This window comes from Mycteria americana, chromosome 5 (genome assembly GCF_035582795.1).
Source record: "Mycteria americana isolate JAX WOST 10 ecotype Jacksonville Zoo and Gardens chromosome 5, USCA_MyAme_1.0, whole genome shotgun sequence".
Classification (NCBI taxonomy): Eukaryota; Metazoa; Chordata; class Aves; order Ciconiiformes; family Ciconiidae; genus Mycteria; species Mycteria americana.
The window spans coordinates 21,032,170-21,056,862 of record NC_134369.1 but is presented as its reverse complement, the minus strand read 5'-3'; the positions used below and the strand labels follow the sequence as shown (position 1 = coordinate 21,056,862).

The 24,693-nt window shown below is 48.8% G+C and overlaps 1 protein-coding gene across 2 annotated transcripts in view; it reads right to left on the bottom strand.

Annotated features, from left to right (window-relative positions):
* The window catches only part of HRAS (HRas proto-oncogene, GTPase), a 43,322-nt gene extending 20,085 nt beyond the window's left edge, over positions 1 to 23,237 (bottom strand). The window contains exons 1-2 of one of the 2 annotated variants that reach the window (XM_075502377.1): positions 22,844 to 23,237; positions 582 to 645 (exon numbers count right to left, since the gene is read on the bottom strand). The gene's annotated coding sequence lies outside the window, so the exon portion shown is untranslated. The remainder of the gene's footprint in view (positions 1 to 581; positions 646 to 22,843) is intronic. The other variant, XM_075502376.1, reaches the window with a different exon arrangement.
* Between the last annotated feature and the right edge of the window lie 1,456 nt (positions 23,238 to 24,693).

Below are 24,693 nucleotides of genomic sequence, written 5' to 3'. Positions count from 1 at the left end.
CATACCCCATAGTCAAGAAATTAATTCCCCCCCTGTTCTCCTCTCCCTCCTTCCCTGTTCCTCCCAAACAACCGCTGACAGGGAAATATTAGGAAGCTGGTTTCAGGAAATGCATCCAATCCATTTTCAGTGAGAATAATTTGCAATGGAAGTAGGTCTGGCTGTAAACTTCCTGCTTGCTTTAAATCCTAGCACATATGTATTTTTACAGCAAATAAATGGATAAGGAGACAGGGTATTTGCAGCTGGGAAGTTCCAAGAATTGTTCTGATAATGCTTTTAGTTTTAAAAAATTTTTATTTTAACATTTAATGGATAAGAGACTTTTAAAAGGCCAGGTTTTGGAGCAAAATAATATTACAAGAGTATCAGTGAGCTCCGTTCTCCAGGAATGAAACTGTGCATGCAGCACATGTCCTATCGCACTACAGCTCCTGCAGCAGAAAGGTCCAGACAGCGAGCCAGCGGCATTGGGATCAGGTTGAAAGAGGTGGAAGCTGTTGGCCAGCAGCAGAAAAGCAAACAAATGAGTATCTTGGGACAGCAGGAGCCCCATTTGCTCTTGCCCATGCGGCACTCACCCTCTGGGCTAACCAGCCCTGCAGAGAAATAGGGTCCTCTTGTCTGGGGATGGCTGAAGTCCCCCTAGAAGGAGAAGAAACACAGAGGAGGAGTAAGAGGGATCCCTCTCTGCAGGGAGAGACCGCTCTGGCTGGGTTGGACTCGGACAGACGTATCTTGGGGTGCCCTTTGGTTAGTACACAACTTGGCTGTCCCAGCTTCCCTGGACAGCACCTAGGATCTTGTACTGGAAGAAGAAAAGCAGAGTCAATCCCCATCTGTCCTCTCTCACATGTGGTATATCACAGGCTGCTAATCATAGCCTCCGAAAATTTATCTTTTCCAGGGAAAGGTGGTACAGCATCTTTTTTTCCCTTCATTTTTCAAGACAGAGGGTAGAGCAGCACAGGTGCAATAGTGTCATCTCCGCAGGCTAGTTGTGGGTGAGGGACAGTCCATCTTGGGATGAGGGAAGATGACTGAGTTTCCTTCTTGCCTTTCCGTTCCCAATGGGACACCAATAAAAAGCTGCTCATACAGTTTGTTCAAAGACAAGAGCTCAAAGGAACAGCTTGAGTGACCCCAAACAGCCAAAATCAGATAATTCCAGAGTGTCTCCTTTATTAGTAAGCCATTTAATCTACGTGATCAAATATAACGATCATCCTTCTGCATTCATTTAGCCCTTGCAGCGCCTTTGCAGGCACACACCCTTATTTATTAGCAGAGCAGGGACGAAGGGGAAGAACGTACCACAGCAAAAAGGAAACCTGCAGGGCTTGCATTAGCAAATCTGGGAGAAGGAGCTGGGGAAGATGCATTAGAAAAGCAAGTGATGGGGCATCTTAGGGAGCCAACAACAAGGGGGCAGCAGGAAGAGGAGACAAAAGGAAGCGAGCAGACACCTGCTGCTGGGACCCCGTCCCTGCTCTTCTTCCCACCAGGATGTGTTATTAGCAGGGTGACACAATGCTGTCACAAGCATGAATATGCATCAGTCATTATGCAGCAGATATTCAGGGGCATGCTGCTGATTTACAGACCCAGCAGCTGCAGCACCAGCCAACTGCAACCTAGAGGGATGGGGACACTGAGCATGGCTGGCAGAGAGGTCTGGAGAAGACCTCCAAACCCAGCCCTTCAACAGCCAAAGCGAATGAATTCATCACGACCAGGTCTGAAGCCAGGCAGAGCCAACCAATGCATTGTGTGTGCAATACTGAGCAACCATCACACAACACTGACAGAAACAGAGAGGTCCAAAGGTTAAGGCGCGAGATTGAAGTTTGGATCAGCAGACTTTGTTAAGTTTGGGTCCTGGATTACCCAAACCTCACTTTGCTGCTCGTGGTAAATCTCAGCCACAATAGGCTTGTTAATGTGATGCTCATGTCCCCTCCCTCTGCAGCAGTCTGGATTTTAAAAAAAGTCCAAGCAATGTTGCTGTGGGTGGGTTATTTAAACACATCACTGTCACAGCACAGACCTGCTGCAAATAAGACTGAAGATGTACAGATTACAGCTCTCCGTACTGAAAAGGGAGGAATCTCCCTCCTTTGGTTCTGGAGCGACAAAGGGACACTGCACAGGGACTCATCCTGCCTGTCTTGCAAGTGTCACAGCATGGACACAGAAGACATGCTCCTTCAACTCCAAGTAGCCTCCACGCAGGTTCATATATCCCACCCCCACGGGAACACATGGCATAGCAGATCAAGGAAATAGTAACTCTACCCTGCAACCAGGAGCCCACAGCAATTAAGTGACTCGCTGACAGTCACACAGGAAACATGGTAAAGCTGGGGATTTCTGCTCCCCCACATTCGAGCTTTTGCCAGAAGACTATGCTTCTCATCAATGGCTGCAGTTGATTATGCAGGGAACAGGAGCACAATGCCTACTCCATCACCTCCGTCACAGCCTCCAGCATCTGCCGACAGACCTGCACAATCAGCAGAAGCAAGGGGGGTTTCCTTCCAGAGCTTCCTTGGGAGCCCACAGCAACAACGACGTGCAGGATTTAGGTGGGCTCGCAGCCAGCATCCACAGGCACACTAGGGCTGAAAAGAAACCACAGAAAAGCGAGACACCAAGCCTGTGTGAGATGTGGCTCCACCTCAACACTGAAGCCTGACAAGCTGATTAACAAATAAGCAAAGCCTCAGAGAGCAGCAGAGCGGTTGAGGTCGCTCTGATAATGCCTAAAGGTTAGGTGTACCCGTGTCTTCTTGAAATACCTCAAGTCATCCCCAGTCCCTCAGGACATCCCTGGTAGAGGCAATGAGTAGATCCAGATCTGGCCTCGGCAGTGCACTTGATGTGGCCCAGAGACCCTGCCCTACCTCTTTGACTCAACTTAGGTGTTCCTCTACACAGATCAACAATTGATGGAGAAAAGGGCAATGCAGGGCTCTTACTTGGACCAGCATGACAGCACTGGCAAGTGCTCCCTCCAGTCACGTTAACCAGATTTGCTTGTTTGAAAGAGGTACAGATAAGCATGCCACGCCCTCAGCTTTAGGGATGACAGCTCACTGTGGAAAAGAGAGTCAGAGTGTTCATGAAGTGAACGGACAAAAAGATGCACGGGAGCTTGGACACGAGCTCACAACTGCAAACAGAAAGAAGAAAACCTTTGAGTCTTTAGAGAGAGAATGTCTTCAGTTGGAGGAGAAGTCAGCCAGAGACCATCACCTGCCCACAGTTGGTACCACGCTGGCAGGTACCTGGTGACCAGACACAGCTGGTGTTTACAACACCCACAGACAGGATTTCACCCTGTTCCTCAGCACCTGGTTTCTCCTGAGAGTACACAAAGAAAGAGACCATGCAAAGTACAGCCCAAAACATCTGCAGCTGGAAGAGTCACAGCTTGGGGAAAGTAAAACAGGGCAATGTGAGTCCACAGGTGCCCTTCTAGATGAAGGCATGGCAATGCACCTCCATCACAGATCAATCTCTGCATAGCAGACTCCCCAGCCAAACCCCACACAGCAGCAAGAAAAGGTCATGCACATTGGGGGGGGAGGGACTTTTGAACTTTGAACTGTAATGCGCTATAATTACCGTAATCTAACTTCATTAGGGCAGTGTAAGCAACAGCCAGGCATGGAGATGTTGTAGGGGATTCTCACATAGCCCAAAGCCTTCTTTTACTCTTTCTAGTGGAAGCCATCTTTGGTCCCAGAGCAGGGTCTCACCCTGTCAGATGTTCTGCAAACAAAAAAGGGGATTCCTACACCAAAATTTCCACTTTAGAGAATTTCTTTCTTTTTAACTCTGGTTGTCCCTGCTGTCCATACAACCAACACAAATCTTCATCTTCTGAAGCCTCGGACTTCCCTAACACCTTGCAGCAATGAGGTCCCCAAGCTATAAATATCACTGCTTTTTACCAGGCTTGTATATACAGCTTCCCATTTTCTTTCTCAGTGTCCAGCCATCTACCACTAGCCTCTCAGACTTTCTGATCCTGCTGCCCAAGCACAACTCTGCAATGCTGAGGATTTATTCTTGACTTTATAAGGCTCATGCAAACAGTTCTGTATTTGGCCCAAAAAACCCCATAACCACAAAAGGCAAACTTAGAGTTTCAAAGCTGACTTCTCCTGACAGCCCTAAGCTACTGTGTGTGTAGTATGGACAAGGTGTAAGATTTTTTTTTTAGTTTCCCAAAAGGGAGAGGACAGCCCAAGCTGAGGAGTCAGAACCAAACACGCAATTCCCAAAACTGTGATCTGACCTTGAAGGATCACCTTAAGGAAAGGGTAAGAAGTAGCATCCCTGCAGTGAAGCTACTAAAGCCAAGACAGTCAACACTGGTTGAGGATCTCACTTGGTCTATTTTAATTTTCAACCTTAGCCCACTTGGGGCATCTTGGAGCTGAGAGACATCCCTCTCAGCATCTTGAGACAGTAGCAAGGTAGACAGACATTTCCTGGGAAAGAAAGGTTAAAAATACACCCTCATTCAGCCAGGGAGGCACAGAGAGTGCCTACAGAGCAGCTATATGAAAGTCAGCAATCATAAAGCAGAAGAAGGAAGGAGGTGACAGAGTTGTTTCCTCCTCCCTGGAGATCTGGCTGCCACGAGGAATTGCACATGGCAATTGCTCGTGGGCTCCTGGGATCAGCAGCTGAGTGTCTTCCCAGAACCCTCTGCTAAGAGGCACAAAGCATCCACTCCTTTCCCCTACCACTGGCTCCTAAGGACACGCAGAGCCTCCCTAAGGAGTTTCTGCAAGGGGGGTGACAAAAATAAGCCTGCACATGTTATATAGCAGTCTCTGGGTTCATCCATCCTAGTAGAGGTGCAGGCATCTGTTAGACAATGACTGGGGACCACAGCGGAGGAACTGCTGCAGCTAAGGTCAAGCTGACTCATGGTTCTTTTGTTTTATTTATTTATTGTATTTTAAACCAAAACCAAACAAAACCTGAACCTCCCTTCAGCCCACTGGGAAAAATCCAAGCATCTGCCTTCAATCCCCCAGCATATAATAATACAACGTTATTATTATAAGTAAAATTTATTATATTTTCTATATGCTATTAGATTGGGGGGGATGGGAAGATCTGTTACATGACCTACATCACTCTGCAAATCACCAATTGCTGGAAGTTTTTCATGCTATCACCCTTTGCTATCAGCCCCCAGCAAACCAGTCCTGACCTTTTATTCTATTGGTTACCACTGTGTTCAGCATCTGCCCTCGCAAACACTAGCAACAACACAAGAACTGAAGCTCTGATACTTAAGCCATGCTTTCTGGAAAGGGGGTTGAAAACTGGACCTCAGGGCACCAAAAACCTCATACAAACATCTCTCGGGCTATGGCAAATACCACTAAAGGCGCTTCAGGCAGGGCTGGTGGGACAGAGATGGGATGTGCATCAAAAGACCACAGTCTACATGGTTGCTCAGACTAGTGGCAGCATCCCTTTTCCCACCTTCAGGCTTTTTTTGGTCTGCTAATATAAATATGAATTGTAACAGCTATGAAGTCACTGTTCAAGTGGTAGGAGCCTGGTACTATGCATGGTCTAGGGTTCCTCTCTGATTCTGCTCACCCACACCCACAAAATTTGTCCATGGTGCCTTTGCTGACCATTCCAGACTGCAAGAGTGTTTGAGTAATGCTAAATGTCACAAGGCCATTTGGGTTTTTTTTCCTCTCCCCCCCCCCCCCCGCCCCGGTTAGGAAAAAGCAAGCAAGAAAACAGACAGGTGACGTCAAAGATGATCCAGTCTAATCAGATGATGCAAACTTCCTAGCTCTTGTCACAACACGATCTGTCTTGTGAGCTTCGACTTGGACTCAGAAATTACTCATAAGCAATGGAAGTGATCCCCCTGAGAACACAGTCACTAGGAACAACTACAGAAAGTCCTCACTTTTGAACAAGCAGCTATTTTGGAGTTTTGGTGTGGGTTTTGTTTTTTTTTTTCTTAAAGAGAACAGAGAACCACCAAAGTATCTGCAGTCAGGGGCTCTACTTTATAGGTCCATTTCTCCTCAAATCCTTGGTAGGACAAAATTCTCCTTCCTTAGAAGAATAAATTCAGAGATTAAGAAGAGACAAGCCACTGGTGAGATTTCAGAAAGGGGTGATGTGCTGATAAAGCCCCCCTGCTTCATCTGACAGCAGCAGAGCTCACCAGTGCTGTTTCTCAGGGCTCCTAAGGCACGCACAGCAGTTTCTCACTCTTGGACGTCATTCACACCTAACTGTAAATAAACTGCTGCTTGATTTCCCCCTTAAATCCTCTTATTTGCAGAAAGCAACTCCCTGAGGACCATGTGTGTCCCTACAATGAACCTTCAAGGCCATGGCACGGTGTAGTGGGTACAGTTCCTACATAGCTCTCATTGTTCCCACACAGGAACTTTAAATGAAAAAAATAAATTAAATTAAAAGAATCAAATGTTTGCAAAAAGCTTTTTTAAAACCAGAAAAAGCTCATGGAAGCCAACAGAAAAAGCCACCAGCTCACATGTCAAACCAGCCAACTTTAAACTGAAACACTACTTAAGCAAAAAGAGATGCTGCAGTGTTTTGTAGAGAGTGAGTATATTAACACAAGAGGAAATTCATACTCCAACAGCAAGGAAAGCATTGAGCTCTGAAAGCTGGAGCTTGTCAACTTATCCTCAAAGTCCATCCTTAAAAACTTGGGGTAAAGGTTGTTTCATTCTAAATTAATTCCCTCCATCAGAGGCTGAGCAGGGTCTAGGATCTGGACTCAAACTCCTACTAATCACAAATATTTTATTACCTCATATAACAATTTTTGCCTTTCACCTGCATACCTAAGATAGGACAGAGAGGGTGTAAGACCTGCATTGAAGAAAAGTGTATTTGAAGTTAGTATTTCTTACCCAAATGGAGATCTACCATAAAAAAGCTGTTCCAAGTGGTGGCTGCCATTCCACAGGCTTCATTTGCCCTTACTTCCACATATTTTTGATCAAACTCAGGACATACTATGTCAACTCAAACAGGAAATCTGACTTAAGCTAACAGTCAAAACTCTGATCAGATACAAAAATTAATGTAGTTGGCCTTTCCCCACCCCACCCCCAAAAGACTTCCACATGGCTGCAAGGTCTGAAGACACCAATGTGATCGGCCAAGATCATTGTGAAACACACAGCCAATGGCCCAGGTTGAGTTTTATAGGGTGACAACTCCTCCACGCCACTTTAAGCAAGTGCTTTTTTTATTCTCAGCACCAAAGAAATCGCTGATCTTGAAGAGCACACAAAAAAAAAAAAGCAAGTTCAGCGAGTACTCTGGAAAACATGATGAACCACAGACTTCACCAGGTTTACTCAAAGTTTGGCCGCTGTACCTAAAGATGAAGTGTGTTCTCCAGGTCTAAACTAGATACCTTTTTCTGAACCTGTACTAAAATGGAGGGAATTTACCCTCTAAAGGAGCCAATTTTCATCCAGTAGCTCAGGAGACAACGTGTATGAGCAACGTGTATCTCCATGAGCTGTGCCAGTGCCTGGCACAGCTGTGACAAGCACACTTCATACAGCCCTCTTAAGATAATGCTGCCTTAGCTGAACAAGGCAGAGAAAAGATATTTATTTGCAATGCACCAGGTTCAGATTTCTTTGACAACATCCCGAGGAGTGAACTTTGCTGCTCTTGCACGATCTGGGCGATGATACAAAGGAGCGAGGCAGGTCTAGCATCTCCCAGCCACTGCCGAGCAAGTGCGGGAATGCACCAGGAAAGAAGGACCATGCTGCTCAGCTGGGCTGGCATCCACTTCGACCAGACCCAGCTCGCAGGCTGGGAACCCACAGCACTACATATTGTCTGTGCCTTGCCCACAGCAGCTGCAACACCAGCGGACAAAAGCTCCCACAACCTCTCTGAAGCTGTGACACGTTGCTTCTTAAGGAAAAAATGACAACATGCTTGTTTCAAAGTAGCCAGCTGGTAAGGAACAACAAGAAGGAGAGGGGGGAAAAAAAAGCCACCTAGCACCACTTCCCCTTCTTTCTCTCACACAGAGTTGAGAAGCTTATATTAATTGCAAAGCATGAGAATCTGAACAAACACCCTCCTTGGGCAACCGGGGCCAAACCCAGGGAAACATTTGCATTTATGGGACATGCAAGTTGTGCAATGAGCAAAATATCAAGCCAGATAAGGCAGGGACCTTTCACTAGGCTCTACAGAGACACGCTCGCAACTCCACAATGCTGACTCAGGCTAAGACAAGTTGCTTTAATTTTCTCTCCCTCGCTTTAGCCTTCACAGGGGAAAATAATACCAGCCAACTTCATACCCAGTTTGAAGCCACTAGACGGTATTTGTAGAGCTGAATCAGAAACCAAAGCAGTCTTTGGTGGAATACAGGAGGGAACTGGGGTTCCCTGCGACAGGAGTCATCTTCCCACCCTAAAGGTAAAACCTTAAGGAAGTTCCTGGTGCAACAAGGTTAGCTCTGCCCTGGACACGATATGCAACTTTATCGTATTACACGATTTCCCATGCCTAAGGCTTGATGTAGCCTTGTCTGTCTAGATTTAGTTACACATATGTTATTAGAGAATTAGGGAAATTAGTTAGGAAGGTCGTATAGTTACGAAACCTTCGTGAAAGAGATGATGGATCCTAGTTTCTCCCACCAGCTTTCAAAGACCCATACACATGCCTGTTCAACCAGGAGAGCAAACAGCTGAGCGACGCTGCTGCACATCTCCCACAGACCTATGAGCCGTCTCCTGTTGACAAGGCAGTGAGCGTACTGTCGGTGGCAAAAATTAACAAGTAAAAAGCACTGTTTTGCCGGAGCACATCCAACCAGCAGCAGGCTGATCGCAGCAAAAAGCCAGTACTAGCACGATGCCGCTCCTGCGGATGGGGCTCAGGGTTTTGCATGTGAATAACAGAACACAGCAAGGCACTGCAGGTATCATTTTGCAAACCAAAACTCTGCGTTAACATCTCTCCCTTTCTGACTTGTTTTTGCTGAGTGGAAGGAGTAACAGAAGGAATTACCTTGGGTGAGCAGGCAAAATGGGCAGGCGCACACTTGCTGTTCGGTGCTACTGACAATGCACTTGTTGACCAGGCAAGCGGCTACATGCAGCAGAAACGCCGAGAAGGTGCAAGGACCCAATGCTGTGCCAGATGCCTCTCTGCTGGGACTCTCTTCAAACACTGATGCTAGTCATTGTACCAAAGTTCAGAGGGGAAGGACAACAAGGGAAGTTTCAGAGCAAAATGTATGCTGCGGGTTTTAACTATGAGGCCCTGATATACCTTCCTTCCTGAATTAAATGCCTCCTGAAGGTTTTCTATATGCTCTCCCCCTTACCCTCTCTGTCCCCTAGAAGCACAACTTTGAGAATAGAAAAGCTTGTGGTGGTCACATGTAGCCAGGAAAGAGAGCAGGGAGAGATCAGATGTATTGTGAAGTGAGGAAAATACACTATATAATGGAATATAAGGGGTTTTTTTGCCTTTTCTGTAGCATGGTATGTGTGCTTCCTGCCTAGGGTCAGACAGAATTTTTTCCCCTAATGAAGTCCCTGCTACTGCAAAATTTGAAGCAACTGTAGTGCACGCACTAGACTTCCAGAGACTCTCCAGAGCTTACCACCTTTTTATGGGTGTCTGAACTGATGGGAATTATAGCATGAGTTTCAGTAACAAAAAGTGGGGTATAAAACTGACTCTGGTTTTCTTCAGGTTCCTAGGATTTAATGCTGACTACACAGGCATGAGATGGCGGGTAAAGAGCCTGGCACGGCACCCTCCCCTGCTGAGCAGGCTCACAACCAGCTGCCAGCACAGGGACTCGAAGGCTGAGTTCAAGCTCTGCAGACTCTTGCTGCGGACAGGTTTTTCGCTCCCAAAACGCCTGGTGCATCACATTTCTGCCACCGGGCTAATTCTTCCCCAGCAAAAGGCATGATGGAACAAGTGCTCCAAATCAAAGGGGAAACTCAGCCAGTCAAGAAAATTCTCCCCGGGCTACCAGGCTTTATTCCTTCCAGTTGGCTCAGCTTTGTTTTTCCAGTTCTTTCTGGAAACAGCTCTGGAGACAGCTCAGCTTTCTGCAGACAGCTCTGCATCTCCTCCAACCTGCTCCCTGTGGACCACACCAGGGTCTTCAGAGCAACTGTGAAGGTTCAGCTTAAATGGGATACAAAACTACAGAAACTGGCTCCATCACCCCCAAAGCCCCATTGCAGCATTTAATAGTGCTTCAGTGTTAGGAAAAATCTTTTTCCCCTAACAGAAAGGGTTTTACCCATCAAGCCTGGAACACCCAGATGTGCAGCCCTTGTAGAGGCACCAGGGCTCCTGCTGCTATCATCTGTTAATCCACAATCTGAAGTCCCCATGCCCTTGTCTCAGCTCCGAATTCAGAGGTCTCATGTCTTTCCCCCTGCAATACAACAGGACGGCTGTTCGGGCACATGCACAAAGTCAGGAGCTCCTGGGAAGTATCTGAGTAATCCCTGACCTATGCTAACAGCTGCTTGGCCTCAGTATGAAAGGATGAAACAGGGACACGACTGCTCCATTCCTACCTATGCTTTCTGCCTTCACTTGGTTAAAATGCCCCTTGGTCCAGAGCTGGGACAGGCTTGGAGCTCTGTCCTAGCACCATTGCTAGGAGCACCTCTGAGAGGTGTTTAACTCTGTCTTCCAGTCACTGTCTGGATGATGCCCCTCCAGCTCTTGGCCAGCAAGGAACCAAAACGAAGGATAGCTTCTTGAGCAAAGGAAGAGGCATAGGTTAACCAAATGAGACAGCATGCAGCTAAGACATGGACAGACTACATTTAACACCATCTTGCTCTTCTTTTGTGCTACCCCAACCTGCTCAATGTAGCTAGTCAAGGTGGGATTCATCTCACCTGCAACACAGACTGCAACTATGAGAGCTCATCATCCAGAGCTCTCATCTCACCTGCAACACCTGCAACTATGAGAGCTCATCATCCGGAGCAATGATGTCTGACCTGTTTCAGCTATCTATCTGCATTAGGATGAGATGAAAGTGCTCATTTCCTCTGCTGCCTATATAGGGGGGCTGAGAGTAAGCGGCTGGGATGTTAGATGTCAACATGTGGACAGGTGAACTGCACCCTGGCATTCCCCATCTTGCACTTCGCTTGTAAGCTTTTCAGAGAGGGACTATCTCACACTGCACCTAACATGAAAGCACTTGCAGTCCCCAAGGCCTAAAGGTAACGCTACACTTCAACTGGTAGATGAGAAGCCCATGCTCTGAAGTACCTACCACTGAGAAAACTTCACAGTATCTTCCCTGTAACAATATTCCAAGTGGATCCAAGTCATTTTGGGGGCTGGCTGAAGAGAAGGAAGAGCTGTAAGTCTTGACCTGCCTCTGTGTCAGCAGGATAAAAAAGGGAAACATCCCAGGCACCAAACACTTTGTGCCATGAGAACAGTATTGCCCAGAGAGCCTGCAAGGCCCACCTCATGCCCACCAAGAGATGGGCCAGGACAGGCAGGGAGGGATGCACGCATGCACACAGCAGGGCTGGGGCAATGACATGGGAGGGGAAAGGACAGAGCACCCAGACTGCGCATTTCCTCTGGTGGAGAGACTTGGGATTTACAGACCAACCTTGAGGAGTCTTCTCTTTTTCATGACTTCTGATATATGATCATTTGGGGCAGGCAACACTGGAGCTTAATGCAGACAAATGCAAAATAACGAGTCTAGGGGCAGGAAGCCAAAGCAGACGGCACATGTTAAATGGAGCTGTCATGCTGCTAGGCTGGCCAGGGAGAGATTGAGGAGTTATTCTAAGATTTGTGAAGCCATCAGCCCTCGTGCTACAGAAAATAAGAAAATTAAGCTCAGACAGGGATTGCGGGCAGAATAACTTCCCTGACAACAGGATGAATGAGGAATAAGTTGTTACAAAAGGCACTCAAATCAAATGGGGAAAAAAAAAGAAATCATGGAAGAGACTGCATGACATTTACACACAGTGGGACTGAACTGAAGGGTTCAGAAGAAAACAAGAAGTTCAAATTAGCTCCCTGAAAGGGTGATTTACTCGTGGCAGAGCTTTCTCGTCCACCCCAGCGTACAACTGTCACTGAGTTTGCAGGCTCCTGCCTCAGATTTTAAACGTTATCTCTTTGTGTCCTAATCCCAACAGGTACTTGCTCCCATTGCCCCTGCAGAGCAAGACATGCTGAGAAACTGTGACTGGTCCACCTCCACACATCAGCTGCCAGTCATGTCCCAGTTCCATAGCACAAGCTGTTTGATTATTTTGATCTGTTTGGTGGCGGTGGGTTTGGTTGGGTTTTTTTTCTTCACTTTTTCTCCTCCCCTGGGATTTATTCTGAAGTTGCTCTAAGCTGTAAATTGAATAAACTCATTCTAGATGCAGACTTTGAAATAAAGGACATGAAAACCTGAACTGACCTGAAAGATGCTGTACTGCCTGCCAGCCCATGGTCACTGCAGTCAACATAGTTCAACCAACTTCAGCAGAATTTGAACAAGACCTCGTAACCCTGTCACAATGCAATTGCAGGGCTTGCCAAAAACCATGTACTTAAAAAAAGCCCAGCCCTCTGCTAGGCACTCAGCTTCCCACCTCTTCACAAGGAGCACACTTCAGACAATGCTCTTCTTGAGGACCCGGGCTACAGACACAACTCCATACCTCTTTCTTTTCAAATTGTACGTCTTCCTCTAAAACTGGGGCAGGCTTTCCCTTGCCTTCTCAAGCGTGTCCTGCAATTGCCTTGTTTTGTCTTTAAAATAGTAGAGATTGCAGGCCAGCTCTACACAGCTAAATTTGCACCCATGGATTGGTGAGTACAATATCCAGCTAGCTGCCCTGGGCCTTTAGAAGTCCCCAACGAGGGACTAGAAGGTATAGAGACTTGTACCTTACGTGCTGTAATCTTCCACCTTTTCTTCTGCATCCATTTCATCTCTAAAGCTGGCCAGTACCAGAGGGTCTTCCCTACCATCTGCTTGGGAGAATCACCACCAAAACCTCCCTTGCTGCCGCAGCAAGGACATGTCCAAGGACTCAGCAACAACTGCCATGTTCAGAAGATATGAACAGGCTACAGCTCCATTACAGTCAAAGGAGGAAGAAGATGAACCTAAATTCCAGGAATTGTACTTCTGCATGGACATCTTCCATTGCTGGTTTCATCTGAGCAGCCTCCCTTTACTCATCCTGAGCAGGTTTATCATCCACTCCACGGTTGCTCTGAATTACCCGAGAGGTGACCGTATTTCAGCAACAAATTAAACTGTCACAATACATTCCTTTCTACAGTGTTTTTCAAAATATGTGAGCGCTGGCTGCCAGAGAATTGTTTTGGAAAGATTAGATTAGGTGCCTTGGAAACCGTTTTGAGAAAAAGTAAAGGGTTTTTTCACTTCTCAAAGAAATCTACCTTTTTTTTCCCTGGGAAGTTTTTTTTATCCTCAAAGACTTGGTCAATTAACTGCATCTTGTATTTTAGATCTTTCCACAAAAAGTGCCTCGGCACGAGTGACCAAAAGGGAGATGGCTCGTTTTGCAATCATCTGCCACCAACACAAATCAAGATCCTAAAGCCCTCTGTTTTTTAAATCAATCCCCATCCAGAGGGCTACAACATCTCTTTTCAATTGCCCAAATTTTCTTACTGTTTTTCCAACCCATAACAAGCCAAGACACTCAGTTTTACCATAGGATATCTACCCATTTCTGCAGACGCAAGCCCCACTTGCAGCCTGGAAGACTTACATGGAAAGGACTGCTATTCCAGCCCTCTGCTCACATCACTTTTAAGACCGGATACCTAAAATATTAAAACAACAGCCGAGACAACCTTGCTTGAAATGATAAAAGGAAACAAAATCCCACCTTCTCAGGGTTCATTGTGATGAGAAAGCATTTCACTCATCAGAAAATCAGATTAGCAACACACCAACAGTTGGGTGCTGAATCTTTTGATGTTCATCAGTTAGCAAAGGAAGGGGGAAGCTGATCTTGCAGTCAAAGCACCAGACTAGGATAACAATTTCTGTTGTCAGCTCTTCTCCAGGCTCCTCCCATTAACATGGATTTCCATTCCTCAGTTCCCCAGCTGTAAAACAAGAGGTCGTAATAACACCTCTCCTTTCCCTGCCCAGTGTCTGCCCTGGAGAGACTTGGGGTAGGGACACATTACCCACAAGCAGTAAGAGTGATCATATCTACCAGCAAAATGCTGGGAATGAGGAAGAAGAAAGAGAAACTCATGGATTAACTCATTTTCCACAGCCAGCACTTGGCACTTGGAGTGCAGTTTTTCGCTTTCTAGCAGATATGAGGAGCAGCCAGGCCTGGACACTTCACAGGCTGGAAGAGCGTGGCTGCTTGGGACATACCCCACAGAAGAAGAGGAACAGCAAAGGTGTAAACTGATGTGGAGGAAGCATTCTCTCTTACCCGTACAGATTAATGTGTTCATTGTGGAAGGAATATGGAGCAGAGGACATTTCATCTGGCCCTTGATAATCAGGTGCAGTAGTTGTGGGGACCAGATGACTAATTATTAAGCAAATGTTATTCAGGGTCTGAAAGTCCTAGCTTTCCTCCTTGCAGGACAACTGCCCAAATTCTTGCCTGGGATGGCAGATAGGAAATGATCTCAGGAAGAAAACCGTGACAGTAGTTGCTGCCATTGGACAAGAAAGGCTATCTTCCTCCTATTTGTATCCTCCTCGTGCCTGCTACAAAATAGGAAGAGAACTGCTCTCACCTCACTGAGGCATTGCCTTGTTAGACCCACACTGAAGGGCTGCTGACATGGTCCGCCCCATGACAGGAGGACTGAGGTGGGCTTATGATGACACTCCGCGTAGGATCAGCCCTAAGATCCTGTGTTTTGTGGTGGGGGTGGCAGCAAACAAATCTCTTGGAGGCCAAAGTTAAGCTGCAGTGGTATGCCCACAAAAAGCACTTTGCTGCAGCTCTAAATAACCACTGTGAGTGGTGTAAAAAACTTGTGTGCTCCAAAGCACTCTCCATCCTCAGCCACCTATCACAAGTCAGCATGGCCGGCAGGGAAACAGCAACATTTACAAGGCAGACAGCTGGTGGACCTCCCAGTCCCACATCAACTGATTATCTCTATCAGTGCGACGGCTCAACAGCCCCATGCAGATCATCATCTGCACATCAAATCCAGGCTGCACTCTACACAGCCCTACCTCCCTGCACAGTCTACAGCTCTATCTTCTTGTTTTCCTTGAGTCTTGGTCAACATTATCAGAGTTTGTGGAATGACTTCGGTTTCTGAATGACCAACTGAGATACATAAAGGGACAGTATTTTCAGAAGACAATGCTTTTCACACTTGAAAACATCTCTAATTAGGTGTCTGACGTCTTTAGCCACTGATCCTTCGATAGTGGGTGTACTGCAGGGATGAGAACACAGAACTGATCTAGCAGTGGACAACATGTATGTGTTGACTTTGCCAGCCAATCTCAGAAATATGTCCTGATATTGCCTCTGCAGTGGCTTTCTGGGATGAATACTGAGGCTTTCATCCCTTCTGCACAAGGAACCGTGGTACAATTGTACCAACTGTACCAGATGCATCTTCCACAGGGATCAGTCAAGAGATTTCCACCCTCATCCATCCACCTCCCTGCTCTGCCACAGGCCTGCTGAGACCCTGCATATGCCCCTGTGACTGAGCCACACCAGCACGCAGCCTCCTTGCTTCTGTGGAAAAACAGGAGCAGAAGCACTTTTCCAGATCTAGGTCTGACTCGCTCACACCTCTGTTTCCCACCTTCACCGTGGTAATTTCTTTCCAGCACATGTGTGTTTTGAGAATGAATACCTTGATGTTTGGAAATTCATGGGGGCCACCAGAATAGCCACAGAGTTGTCAGCTGCAACTGAGTACAGCAGGATGGAGGATGTACATCTGTACCCCTAGGAGTAGAGAGAGCAGATGTGACCCTCACAGACTGGAGTACAAGGCACAGCCATGATGTCCCCCAGCAGAATGACGAGGCAGAAAGCAGAGCAGGGATTTGCACGTATTTCCTCACCCATCAGCAGCTACCCTGACTGCCAGGTGGGAGGTCACACCACTAACCAGCACAGCAATGTCCTCCCCCTGCCTAGCCCCTCAGCACTTATCCTCATACTCCCTCCCACATCAGCAGAGCAAGAAGCCAGCACACACCTGTTGAAGCAGGTGAGGGAGCAGACCACTTGCCCAAGGCTGCCTGCATGGCAAGTGGGACAAGCCCTCCAGAAAAAGGTGGCTGGCCTCATATGACATCATACAAATCAGGAAAAGGCCAGGGGAAACAAGACTGGGAGAAACCTTGCATGTCCAAGGTTATATTATAAGGTTATATATTCAGCCTCCACGCACAAGCCAGGGAGGCAAAGGGTGCGCATGCATACACACACAGAGGCAGGAGGCATCTCCTGCTTTCACCAGCGTTTGCTGGGTCTGCCTGCTACAAAGGAGAGAGTCATGCTGTTCACAGCAGGAGCCTAACACAGCGGGACCCAAAATGAGCCACTGCATCAACAGACACAGATCCAAGGGGAAACAATGGAAAAGTTAGTTACAGGATTAGCACACATACAAGCCAGGGTCTGTCCCGTATTTACCTCCAAGAAATAATGATTTTTTATTTACTTATCATATTCAACTACTGTTTTATCTATTTATCATACCAACCAAAGCCTGGTTTCTGAAGCACAGCCTTCTCCTTTTTCTGGAGGATGAATTCCACTCTCTCACGTAACACTAAGCTCCCTGACATCTCATTCTTGCTCCAGCAAAGTCAGCTGCAGGGAAGGAGCACAGATGCTATGGTCACTACAGAAATACAGGAGCTAGTGCCACACCAGGAGAACTGCTCTGGCTGCTGCAGTGGCTAGCTAGGGTAGGACAAGGGACGAAATGCATCATTTGGAGACTCCAATTTCATACATTCAAGCTTATTCTATACACATGGTTTGGAGCAGACTGAACAGAGCTGGATGCAAGCCACAGAACTGCTGAAGACAGTGTGGAGCGTCAAGAGCAGACTCAACACCGATACTGGAGCAAGCTACACAATGGCAGCCTGTTACCCCAACAAACCACTGATTAACAGAGCTCACTTCTCAGCAAGGCTCTAAACAAGATCCCAACTTGCCTGGGGCACAAGCACTTGCTAGCCAGACTCTCCTTTGGAGATTTTTCACCAGTCTGCTTTTCTCAGGGGAGATGATCCTGTGCACTCCTGCTGCCAGCCAACCATGCTCCGATTCAGCCTGGACTGGCAGGATAGCCGACGCTCCACCTTACACAACAGCAGCCTCCACAATGCCTTTTTCCACCGATCTCCTCCTCGCTTCTCTTCCTGCGGAGCCTTACCCAGTGATAACAGGGCAGCCTGGAGCAGACCCCACTGTGTACACCTGCATCCCTCATTTTGCTCCTGCTTTCTGGCTTTCTAGATCTCGCTCCTCTCCTTCTCCCAGTAAGAAGACATCCTCTTCATTTCATAGGCCACAGCTTCTCCCTCATGTCTGCTGTTCTCTCAAGCACGCTAAACAAGCAGAAGACGTACAGGCATCTTCCCAGAGACAGTGCAGCAATGACTTTTTTGTATTCGTCAAGTTATTGCTCCCACACACGCACATCTAAACTCAGCTCCACCAGCTCTTGAGTTTAACTTACATATGAGCAGTCTGATCTGTAATGGGTTTAGCTATGTAAAAGGAAAAATCCTCTTATAGTTTGGCCCACAGCACTGTATTATGCAAGTACCTGGACTGCCACTGCCTCTGCGTTATCAGAGTGCCCCTCATCCAGGACATCCTACCCTTCTAGCAGATAGGCTAGATATCTGCTGGGTTGGTATCACTCCTGAAGAAGAGAGCCCGGTGAGATAAGCCAACCAGCTCAGCCAAGACCAGAGATGGGGTCAGGACTCCCGGGTTCATGGTCCTGCGCTTTAACCACAAAGTCACCTTTCAGCACAGAGATGAGCTGTTCCAAGAGCCCACGTTGTTGTCAGATGGGCACCATGGGCAGGTCATGCATTAAGACAGCAAGCACAGAAAGACTACTCCCTCTGTAGGCATTCAGGCCATTTTGCATCCACACAGCAAGCTGTAAAGCCATATTCCAGCAGTGAGAAATTGATAATGAGTTTTGCTTTTACTGAACCAGTCATTAAACAGTGCTGGTCTCACGTTAGAGAGAGACCAAGAAATAGGTGGCAACACACAGAATAAAACAGATCATCTTGAAGCATTTTCCTCTGGATATCTGTAATTACAAACCAAACATCATCAGTTTCCCTCTCTCGCTGCAGTAAATAATTAACTGCAAAAGAATATTTCTCTTGGCCCCATCCTCCCCAATCAATTTTGCTTTGCAACGATGTGCCACCTTGATTGCTCGCTGTGTCAGTGCACCCGAATGTTATTCAAAACATTTCACAAGACATAGAGGAGCGGTAACTGTTAACTTCAGTACAGCAAAGACCTTTCCTTACAGGTACAAGAGGGCATCATCACATAACTCCCAGTACTTAAAGCAGACAGCTATGACATACACGGCTTAGCTCACTCACTGCAGCAACATCACTGCAACCATTAGTGGAGGCGAATCATACACGCTGAGCACTCCCATCACACCTCTCTGGACTGCCTGAGCTTTGTTGCCAAGGCATAGCAAATTTCCTCCCCTGAAATACAGAGTCTTCTATTCCTGTCATTGTTTTTGAGAATATCCCCCCCATAGATTTCATCCAGGGGAAAAAAAAACCACAACCAAGTCTTCTCCATAACAGCACTTTCATTTTTAAAAGACTTTAATCTTTGAATATTAGATTTAAGTTTAATATTGTGACTGCTCAGTCATGCACGATAACCTGTTCGCCTCTTGCTACTTAACCCTCGTCAAACTGACACTCATACAGACTCCAAAAGTAACAGATAAACCAGAAAACCTTCAGAGCACTCATTCCTTTTGCCCTACTGAAAGATACCTCCTGGACATAGCCCCAGAGGGGAAGAAAGATGATGCCAGGAGGAAAGCAGGACTGCCCGGTGGGGAGGCTGAGCTTGGTCAGGCAGCAGATGGAAGCAGGCTGCATACAGATACACAACCAATGAACAATGCAAGGTCTGCCATTTGATCCTAGTTGTTTTCTTAGGATACAAAGTCAAATTCACTTTTAAAAAAGGCATAAGAAGAGCACAAGCAAAAATGAGAGCTGGGAAAAACCTCCAGAATTGCAGAACACCCTTCCTGCAACATCCAGAAAACCTGGGGAGAGGCAGAGAAGCATTACCACTGAGCAAACATCTTCATACTCACATGCAGTTTGGGTTTAGTTTTACATTTTTATGGGTTTAAACACATACCATGTTTAGTTGAGCTGGCTATGAAGTGTTCAATAAAAATCTCTACCAGGAAGGTGGAAAAAAAGGAAAATTGGCTAATTTAGACTCAAAAAGCATAGAAAGAAAGGTTGAAGAAAGAGGCAGAAGAAGGAATGAAAGGAAAACCATGACACAAGAGATAAAGAATAATACAGGGAAAGGAAAAATTAAATGAAACAGATACCAAGGACAGTTCAGGAAAAGATAAAACATGAAAAGGTGGAATGAAAACTGGAAGAGAAAGGTAAGAGAAAGAGGAATGAGCCATGGCAGAGCAGTTGAATGGCAGTTGGCAAATAGATAATTTGTTTAATCTCATCTGTATTTATCAAATAATTTATTTGATTAATACTCTTTTGTGGTCTTCAACCAGCTATAGAGCTGATCAAATATCATTTCATAAATATATTATTAGATTAATACAGGTAAAATTCAAATATGTTGAACATTTTTATCTGCTGCTTAATAAGCTCTGGTTGCAAGTTTACACTTCAAAAATGTTAAAATAGAAAGCTGATAATAAATTACAATTAGATAAAGAGTGCTCGGAGCACAATCATTTTGCTTTTCCTAGACTGACAAAAAGTACAGCAGCATAACATAACTTGAAAGACTGGAGACAAGACATTTCTACCTCTTCTCTTCATCACCCTCCCATAAGGAACCCCTCTCTACAGGCAGTACTTTTTGTCTTGGGTTTTATTTTGTTGAATGTTTCCCCCATATTCAACTTTTTTACTCCATAAAGCTTTTTTACCCCAAGAAAGCCTGAGGAACTCCAAGGGCAGCCTAGCAGGACAGTAAATTCAGGGTGCACCAGCTGCAGGAGGGGCAGTGGTGGGTGCCAGCTCCAGCCTGGAAGCAAACACTTACATTTGTGAGCTGAGCTTTGCTCCTCTTAAAGGGAAGGGAAGTTAGGTGAAAGATGGCCATGTGGACAAGGATGCCTCAGGACCTCTACTCTCACAGGGAAAAGCTTCCCAAGTACCAGCAGCCTTTTCCAAACCTCCCTAGGACAACTAGGAAAAAAAAATGTCAATTGGCAAGTTTTCAGCCTATTTTTTCCCCTCTCTGGCCCAACACATTAGCAAGGGAATCCCCTTGAGAGTCCTTAGACCACAGGGTGAAAGCCACTAAGGCAGACCACCTCCGTGCACATGGTGGCAGGTCTGCCAGGGAGCCCTGTGAAGCAGCACTGGACTCGATGAGGAAATTGTGGCCATTGCTTTCTAGGCCAATGTCAGAGAAACCAGAGGTTACTCCCACAGCTGCTCTACCTTCACCACTGACAGCAGCCAAGAACCAAACTCACCACAGGAGAGAACCACACCAAGGGTAACTCCCTGGGACCAGAAAAGTGTCCCTCAGGTCATAAGTTCCATTTAATATTACGGCAATATCCCAAACTGAGATTAGCATTGCTAATTACAAGATCATTTTTATGTAAACATGGAGGGTATTACCATGCATACTTCATCTCTTTTTAATTAAAAGAAATAAGAGGTTCATGAGAAAAAAAACCCAAAAAACAAAAAACATGCTGACAGCTCCTACCCCAAAGCAGACTTTTCTGCAGTGATAATACCCATCAGCCTCCAGACCCACCGAGGAGACTGAACAGGGAATTCAATCAGCATCGGCCTCCCTGGTGCTGAAATGAAGCAGTTGGCACATTATTAATCACACAGGGAGAACATTTGATGAGGAGAAGGAAAGGACCAGACACACAGAGGGGACACACATATGGATTCAAAACCATGGCTGTGTTACAAACACTTGGGAAAATCACGCAAATCACCAGCTGCAAAATCAAAACACTCTGGAGCTCTGCAAGGGTAAACACATTAGCAATTCTGACCAACATCTACCATACAACCCTCTAGCAACTCTACCGCACAAAGCCTCATATGCTTTTCCCCATTCAAAACCAGTTGCTGCTCCAACCCACACAACCTACCCGTGCCAACCAGACTGGGGTACGTCGCGACAAAGCCTCACCAGGAGTTTGTACCCCTTCTGCATCTCAAAGACCCACCCAGGAGCAACTTTGCATGGTGCAGGCTAAAGAGACATGACTTAGGTCACTGAAATAGTCAATGGCTTGACTTGGGTCAAGGACTGACTCGGGTCAAGCCATTCCTGCTGCACCATCCTCCTGCTTCCAGCTGTCCTAAGCATTTCTCCAGCCACGCCAGAGTTTGCCAGTCCTCTCCGATTTCTCATCAACTCTTTTGTCTCCAGGCACGCTCCACTGCTCGAGGCAATTGAAACGCATCCCCAGCCAGGACCCATATGGGCCAAGCGAGCCATCAGATGCACCTGCTCCCGCTTGGGGTGAAGGGGTTGCACCCCCAGGCCCCGCAACACCCTTGCACGGCAGGCAGGGCGCAAGCAGCCTCCGCACGCTGCAGAACCCTGACGGCGAGTGTTCCTGGGAGGAAGGGAGGTGCCGCCAGCTCCGCAGAGCCGCACGCGCAGGAACAGGGGATCTCGCTCGCTTGCTCGCAGATGCACGTACCTGCGCCTCTGCCACCTGCGCGCCCCCTCCACGCCTCGCCCCTGACCTGCCGATGCCTGGTCCTGCCATGAAGCTGGTCTCTCGGAGGGCATGCCGCTCTGATGAGGGGCAGCCGGAGCCCGGCGGGCACCTGCTTTGGCAAAGGGTGGGGGGTCCGGTGCTCCTCCTTGGGAGCATCTCGGGGGCGGTGCGAGTACGCAAGGGTGCAGGGGGCTGCAAACTGGGGGTGCAAGGAAGAGGAGGAAGAGGGGATAGAGAGGGCTGCAGCTTGGGGACGTGGGGGGGAGCAGGAGGGCAAGGGCGGCAAGGAAAAGGGGCTGCAGCTTGTGGGGGAAGAAGGGCAGGAGGAGTGCAAAGGGAGCACAGGAGGAGGAGGGCAGGGCATGGAGGGCAAAAGGGGCGCAGAGGGGATGGAGGGCAAACAGGGTGCAGAGGCTGTGGCTCGGTGGCACCCCACTTCCCCCCCCCCCCCCCCCGCTCCCAGCTCGGGGGCCTGTCCGGGGCTAGGGCCGGCAGGCAGCGCCCAGGCAGCAGAGCCATGGCGCGGCCAGGCGAGCAGGTGGGTCCGCGCCACCGCCTCCAAACACCCCCGGGCCCCGTCGCCGCCCACCGGGCTGGGGGTCCCTCCCTCCCCGCCGCCTCCCCCAGGGCACAGCGGGTGGCACCCCCCGCACAGTGGGGGTACAAACTTCCCAGGGGGGTGCAGCCGCCCCGCTAACAGGTAGCGGCGGCGCCGCCGGCCTGCCTCCGCCAAACCGGTGGGTGCTGCCCCCCCCGACGGCGCCTCCCACACCCCTCAGCCCCAGCCCCGTCCCCGGTGGTCACTCACCGGCTCGCCCACCCCGCCAGGCGGGATGCGCGTCCTGGCGAGCGGGGCGCGGAAGTTTAAAGCGGGATAATAATATTATTTGTTTTTTCTTCCACGGAGGAAAATCAAACAAGACGAGGCGCCCCCCAGGCGAGCGAACCCCCCCGCCGCTCCGCTCCTCCCCGCCCGGCCCGGTCCCGCCGGGGGCTTCAGCCGCGCGTCGGCCCGGCGGCGAGGTGAAGTTTCCACCGCGGTGGTGGAGGCGCCCCCGGTGTGCCGCGCCCGCCCCGCATTGGCACCGGGCGCCGGGGCGCTCTGCCGCCGCCGCCCGGACAATGTGCGTGCGGGGGGGGGAGCGGAGCAGAGCGGGAGCGCGCCCCGCCGGCGGCCGCGGCACACGCCTAGGCTCCGCGCCCCGCCCACCCGCCACTCAACGGCCGCCCGCCGCCCCTGATAGGCGGCCCCCGCCGCCACCGCCCTCCGGGTGGGCCGCGGCGCCTGTCAATCAGGCGCCACCGCCCGCCCGCCGCGGCCTGGCCGTGGGGCTGTCCCTGGGGCGGCGGCGGCGGGCGCCTGCGAGGGGGGGGAGGGCGCTGGGCCTCCGCCTCGCCCTGGTGTGTGGCCCCTGCCGCCTCCGCGCCCCCTCCCCCGGGAGCCGTGGTGATCTCGTCGTCCCCCCTCGGGGCCGTGTCTCTGCTTCCTGCCCTGCGACGGCCCCTCCTCAGGAGCTCCCCGCACCCAGGGTGAGGGGAAGGCCTGGCGGCCGCTGCGCTGCATGCAGCAGCCGCCGGCCCGCGCGCTCCCCTCATCCCGCCCTTCCCTGCGGTTGCACGGGTGCTCTACCCGCGGGGGGACCGAAAGGCGCCGCGGCTTTCCCGGTAGCCAGCGGGCTGGCAGCAGAAGCTGTCCCGACACGGTGTGCGGGGTGGGAGATCACCTCAACCCTCCGGTTGTTCCGGGGCCTGCGAGCCGCCGCTCGCCTACCTCCGGCCGGCCGCGGGAACAGCACTGCTGCCGTCGAAAGGGCACGGCCCTGCAGGTAACGCGTCAGGGAGAGCCCTCGCCCTGCCCTCGCCTTACAGGCAAGGTCCAGCGCCGCACGCCGCAGGTTCTGCCCTGGGCTGAGCTGCCTTTCTCGGCTCCCCAGGGAGGCCCAGCAAACAGCCCATTTTGGGGAAGGAAGACCACAGACTGCTGAAATGTGGTGTTTATTACCAGTCACAGTCCCTAGCTGATAACCCATAGACTAACCCAGCTCACAGGGTGCTTTTATCTGGCCCCTGGAAATGCCTAGAAAAATAGATGACTCCAAATTATTCAGGAGCGATTTAGGCCACAAAAGAAAAGACACCTGAATTGGCTCTCTGTAAGACAGCTGGGGTCCAATTAGGCTTAGCAGCAGAGATACACACTGCATGAACAGAATTACTCCAATTATAGGCAAAGGTCCAAGCATGGCAAGAGGCTCTGTCTGATCCTATTTGAGTCCCACAAGGAGCACCGCTAAATCGGAGCTAGTAAACCTGGATGGACTCAAGCTTCGCTGCATAAATTCAGGTCTGTTAACACAGCACTTCCCATCCTGTCACAGTACGCCTATGTTACCGGACATTTTCTGCTGTTAGGCACTGTGATTCCCCTATTACTTTGGAAAGTGAATAGTGGATTGCATAGTCACCTTGTTATCCAGGAGCATGCAGAAGTGATCAAGCTTTGATGCAGAATATGATGCTGAATAAAGTATGCATTCCTGGTACTGGAAAAGCACTGTTCCCTCTGACATACATTTCCAGCACACTGCCACAATTTATTGTTTCCATTAGAAAAGCATCTAGTAATCTGAAAATGGATCTAGAAACCATTGTTCTAGA